The sequence below is a fragment of the Bos indicus genome, chromosome 7 (assembly GCF_029378745.1).
Source record: "Bos indicus isolate NIAB-ARS_2022 breed Sahiwal x Tharparkar chromosome 7, NIAB-ARS_B.indTharparkar_mat_pri_1.0, whole genome shotgun sequence".
Taxonomy (NCBI): Eukaryota; Metazoa; Chordata; class Mammalia; order Artiodactyla; family Bovidae; genus Bos; species Bos indicus.
Genome location: NC_091766.1, coordinates 29,360,361 through 29,366,360, shown reverse-complemented (window position 1 = coordinate 29,366,360; position 6,000 = coordinate 29,360,361).

Genomic DNA, 6,000 nt, shown 5'->3' with positions numbered 1-6,000 from the left:
TAAGGATACCAGTTCTATCATATCTAAGGGCCCCAAACTTATGACCTCTTTTATCCTTATTTACCTCCAGGAAGACCTTCCTCCAAATGCAGTTGCCTTGGGGGTTGGAACTTCAACACATGCATTATGAGGGGGACACAATTCAGTATGTAAAAGAGTTGGGGAGCCCTTGGAGCAAGACCCCATGTAGCCCATGGGCCACCTGTGCATGAACTAGACCAAGGGGCCCCTTCCTTTCAGTAGATGAGGTCCTAATGTGGTCATTAGTGTGGGCAGCCACAGGATCTGTAGAGTATTTACAGACTTGATTTCAGCCACTAATTACCCTCTAGCTCAGGAGTTCTCTTGAGGGTAGTGAAACAGAGAAGGACCCTGTGGGGCCCCCCAATATAAATTGCTTCCTTGTCCCCTGCTTTTTGCTTGTAGGAAATAGGCCTCATAGCCTTCCTGACCTTCCTTCAATTCCAAAGGACACATTCAAACAGTTACTTGTCAGGGAAGTGGGAGCGGGATGAAGAAAAAAATGGAGAAGTAGTCAAGAAACAATACTGCAGCGTTAGGGCAGGAGCTGGTTAATCCTCAAAAAATGTACATAGCAATACCTTTGAGTTCTTCCATAGGAACTAGGGGATCAGTTCAGTTCAGTCAGTTCAGTTGCTCAGTCCTGTCCGACTCTTTGCGACCCCATGAATTAAAGCACGCCAACACCCAGAGTTTACTCAAACTCAATCCATCAAGTCGGTGATGCCATCCAGCCATTTCATCCTCTGTTGTCCCCTTCTCCTCCTGGCCCCAATCCCTCCCAGCATCAGAGTCTTTTCCAATGAGTCAACTCTTCACATAAGGTGGCCAAAGTACTAGAGTTTCAGCTTCAGCATCATTCCTTCCAAAGAACACCCAGGACTGAGATCCTTTAGAATGGACTGGTTGGATCTCCTTGAAGTCCAAGGGACTCGCAAGAGTCTTCTCCAACACCACAGTTCAAAAGCATCAATTCTTTAGTGCTCAGCTTTCTTCACAGTCCAACTCTCACATCCATACATGACTACTGGAAAAACCACAGCCTTGACTAAATGGACCTTTGTTGGCAAAGTAATGTCTCTGCTTTTGAATATGCCATCTAGGTTGGTCATAACTTTCCTTTCAAGGAGTAAGCGCCTTTTAATTTCATGGCTCCAATCACCATCTGAGGTGATTTTGGAGCCCCCAAAAATAACGTCTGACACTGTTTCCACTATTTCCCCATCTATTTCCCATAAAGTGATGGGACCCATTTTCTGAATGCTGAACTTTAAGCCAACTTTTTCACTCTCCTCTTTCACTTTCATCAAGAGGCTTTTGAGTTCCTCTTCACTTTCTGCCATAAGGGTGGTGTCATCTGCATATCTGAGGTTATTGATATTTCTTCTGGCAATCTTAATTCTAGCCTGTGCTTCTTCCAGCCCAGCGTTTCTCATTATGTATTCTGCATAGAAGTTAAATAAGCAGGGTGACAATATACAGCCTTGACGTACTCCTTTTCCTATTTGGAACCAGTCTGTTGTTCCATGTCCAGTGCTAACTGTTGCTTCCTGACCTGCATATAGGTTTCTCAAGAGGCAGGTCAGGTGGTCTGGGATTCCCATCTCTTTCAGAATTTTCCACAGTTTGTTGTGATCCACACAGTCAAAGGCTTTGGCATAGTCAATAAAGCAGAAATAGATGTTTTTCTGCAACTCTCTTGCTTTTTCCATGATCCAGCGGATGTTGGCAGTTTGATCTCTGGTTCCTCTGCCTTTTCTAAAACCAGCTTGAACATCAGGAAGTTCACGGCTCACATATTGCTGAAGCCTGGCTTGGAGAATTTTGAGCACTACTTTACTAGCGTGTGAGATGAGTGCAATTGTGCAGTAGTTTGAGCATTCTTTGGCATTGCCTTTCTTTGGGATTGGAATGAAAACTGACCTTTTCCAGTCCTGTGGCCACTGCTGAGTTTTCCAAATTTGCTGGCATATTGAGTGCAGCACTTTCACAGCATCATCTTTCAGGATTTGGAATAGCTCAACTGGAATTCCATCACCTCCACCAGCTTTGTTCATAGTGATGCTTTCTAAGGCCCACTTGACTTCACATTCCAGTATGTCTGGCTCTAGGTGAATGATCACACCATCGTGATTATCTGGGTCATGAAGATCTTTTTTGTACAGTTCTTCTGTGTATTCTTGCCACCTCTTCTTAGTATCTTCTGCTTCTGTTAGGTCCATACCATTTCTGTCCTTTATCGAATCCATCTTTGCATGAAATGTTGCCTTGGTATCTCTAATTTTCTTGAAGAGACCTCTAGTCTTTCCCATTCTGTTGTTTTCCTCTATTTCTTTGCAGTGATTGCTGAAGAAGGCTTTCTTATCTCTTCTTGCTATTCTTTGGAACTCTGCATTCAGATGCTTATATTTTTCCTTTTCTCAATTATTTTTCACTTCTCTTCTTTTCACAGCTATTTGTAAGGCCTCTCCAGATAGCTATTTTGCTTTTTTGCATTTCTTTTCCATGGGTATTGTCTTTTTTGCATTTCTTTTCCATGGGGATTGCCTTGATCCCTGTCTCCTGTACAATGTCAGGAACCTCCTTCCATAGTTCATCAGGCACTCTGTCTATCAGATCTAGTCCCTTATATCTATTTCTCACTCCCACTGTATAATCATAAGGGATTTGATTTAGGTCATACCTGAATGGTCTAGTGGTTTTCCCTACTTTCTTGTAGGGGATAGGAATGTAAAACCAGGAAGTTAAGAGATACCTGGATTAACCAGCAAATTTGGCCTTCAAGTACAAAATGAAGCAGGTCAAAGGCTAATAGAGTTTTACCAAGAGAATTTACTGGTCATAGCAAACACCTTCTACCAACAACATAAGAGAAGATGCTACACATGGACATCACCAGATGGTCAACACCGAAATTAGATTGATTATATTCTTTGCAGCAAAAAATGGAGACACTCTATACAGTGGCAAAAACAAGACCAGGAGCTGACTGTGGCTCAGTTCATGAACTCCTTATTGCCAAATCAGACTTAAATTGAAGAACGTAGAGAAAACCACAAGATCATTCAGATATAACCTAAATCAAATCACTTACAATTATACAGTGGAAGTGACAAGTAGATTCAAGGGATTAGATCTAATAGACAGAGTGCCTGATGAACTATGGACAGAGGTTTGTAACAGTGTACAGGAGGCAGTGACCAAGACCATCCCCAAGAAAAAGAAATGTAAAAAGGCAAAACTGTTGTCTGAGGAGGCCTTTCAAATAGCTGAGAAAAGAAGAGAAGCTAAAGGCAAAGGGGAAAAGGAAAGGCATACCTATCTGAATGCAGAGTTCCAAAGAATAGCAAGGAGAGATAAGAAAGCCTTCCTCAGTGATCAATGCAAAGAAATAAGAGGAAAACAATAGAAAGGGAAAGACTAGAGATCTCTTCAGGAAAATCAGAGATATCAAGGGAACATTTCATGCAAAGATGGGCTCAATAAAGGATAGAAATGGTATGGACCTAACAGAAGCAGATATTATTAAGAAGAGATGGCAAGAATATACGGAAGAGCAATACAAAAAAAGATCTTTATGACCCAGATAACCACTATGGTGTGAATACTCACCAAGGGCCAGATATCCTAGAATGCGAAGTCAAGTGGGCCTTAGAAAGCATCACTATGAACAAAGTTAGTGGAGATGATGGAATTCCAGTTGAGCTATTTCAAATCCTGAAAGATGATGCTGTGAAAGTGCTGCACTCAATATGCCAGCACATTTGGAAAACTCAGCAGTGGTCACAGGACTGGAAAAAGCCAGTTTTCATTCCAATCTCAAAGAAAGGCAATCCCAAAGAATGTTACAACTACTGCACAATTGCACTCATTTCACACACTAGCAAAGTAATGCTCAAAATTCTCCAAGCCAGGCTTAAACAGTATGTGAACTATGAACTTCCAGATGTTCAAGCTGGATTTAGAAAAGTCAGAGGAACCAGAGATCAAATTGCCAACATCTGCTGTTTCATCAAAAAAGCAAGAGAGTTCCAGAAAAAAATCTATTCTGCTTTATTGACTACACCAAAGCCTTTGACTGTGTGGATCACAACAAACTGTGGAAAATTCTTAAAGAGATGGGAATACCAAACCATCTGACCTGCCTCTTGATAAATCTGTATGCAGGTCAAGACGCAAGAGTTAGAACCAGCCATGGAACAACAGACTGGTTCCAAATTGGGAAGGGAGTATGACAAGGTTGTATATTGTCACCCCACTTATTTAACTTATGCACTGGGTACATCATGAGAAATGCCAGGCTGGATGAAGCATATTCTGGCATCAAGATTGCTGATAGAAATATCAATAACCTCAGATATGCAGATGACACCACCCTTATGGCATAAAGCAAAGAAGAACCAAAGAACCTGTTGATGAAAGTGAAAGAGGAGAGTGAAAAAGTTGGCTTAAAACTCAACATTCAGAAAATGAAGATCATGGTATCTGGTCCCATCAGTTCATGGGAAATAGATGGGGAAACAATGGAAACAGTGACAGACTTTATTTTGGGGGGCTCCAAAATCACTGCAGATGATAACTGCAACTATGAAATTAAAAGACACTTGCTCCTTGGAAGAAAAGCTATGACCAACCTAGACAGCATATTAAAAAGCAGAGACATTACTTTTTCAACAAAGGTCCATCTAGTCAACACCATGGTTTTTCCAGTAGTCATGTATAGATGTTGGGCCATAAAGAAAGCTGAGTGGCAAAGAATTGATGCCCTTGAACTGTGGTGTTGGAGAAGACTCTTGAGAGTCCTTTGGACTAAGAAGATCAAAGCAGTCAATCCTAAAGGAAATCAATCCCGGAAGGACTGATGCCGAAGCTGAAACTCCAATACTTTGGCCACCTCATGTGAAGAGTTGACTCATTTGAAAAGACCCTGATGCTGGGAAATATTGAATGTAGGAGGAGAAGGGGACAGCAGAGGATGAGATGGTTGGATTGCATTACCAACTCGTTGGACATGAATTTGATCAAGCTCTGGGAGTTGGTGATGGACTGGGAAGCCTGGCATGCTGCAGTCCATGGGGTTGCAAAGAGTCAGACGCAACTGAATAGCTGAACTGAACTGAACTTATAGGAACTAGGGCCCCCATCTAGGTGGGAGATGATGACTCCAGGCTGAGCACAAAATTCCTAGAACACTGCCCTATTGTCTCACCACCAACCAATCAGAAGAAAATATACATATCCACAGTTTAAGATGATGAGGACTCTGACTCCCTCTCCAAATGATTCTCCCTATAAAAACTTTCATGGTAGAGCAGAATCTTTGGAGTTGGATTTTGGACATGAGTCTGCCTTCTCCCCAGGTTGCCAGCATCCTGAATAAAGCAATCTTTCCTTTCCAACCAACCCTCATCTCTTGAGTATTGGCTTTTGGCCAATCGGCAAGCAGTCCATCCTGAGTTTGGTAATAGCACAACTTATACAACAAAAAGTGAACCTGAAAAATCTAAAGAGGAACCTGAGATACCTTGGGACATCAGGAATAACAAACAGGGCCTTCAGCAAAGGGAATGAGAGGCCAACATTCAAATAAACACATTCTCAATTGTCATTTCTATGTTAGACAACTATTAGGTAATCTAGTATTACAGACCTGGAACTCAGATGACAGCTTTTTTAGGTTCATAGCAAGTATCCTGATGTAGGCCTGTATGAAATGCCAAAGATTCCATGACAAGAGTCCATCCAGGATCTGAGCCAAGTACAAATATATCCGTAGATCATGGACACACAGAGAGTGCCTCCTACTGAAGAATAACCTAGTTCCCAAAAAGCCCTTTGCTATGCCAAGTACTGGGGGTCAGGCTTGACTCCCTGAACTGCCTGGTTGGAGGTTCCATGGAGAAGGGCAGTAATGTACAATGGATAAGACCCCAGTCCAAGGCCAAGGAATCTGGATTTGAATCCTGGATCTGCCCCCAG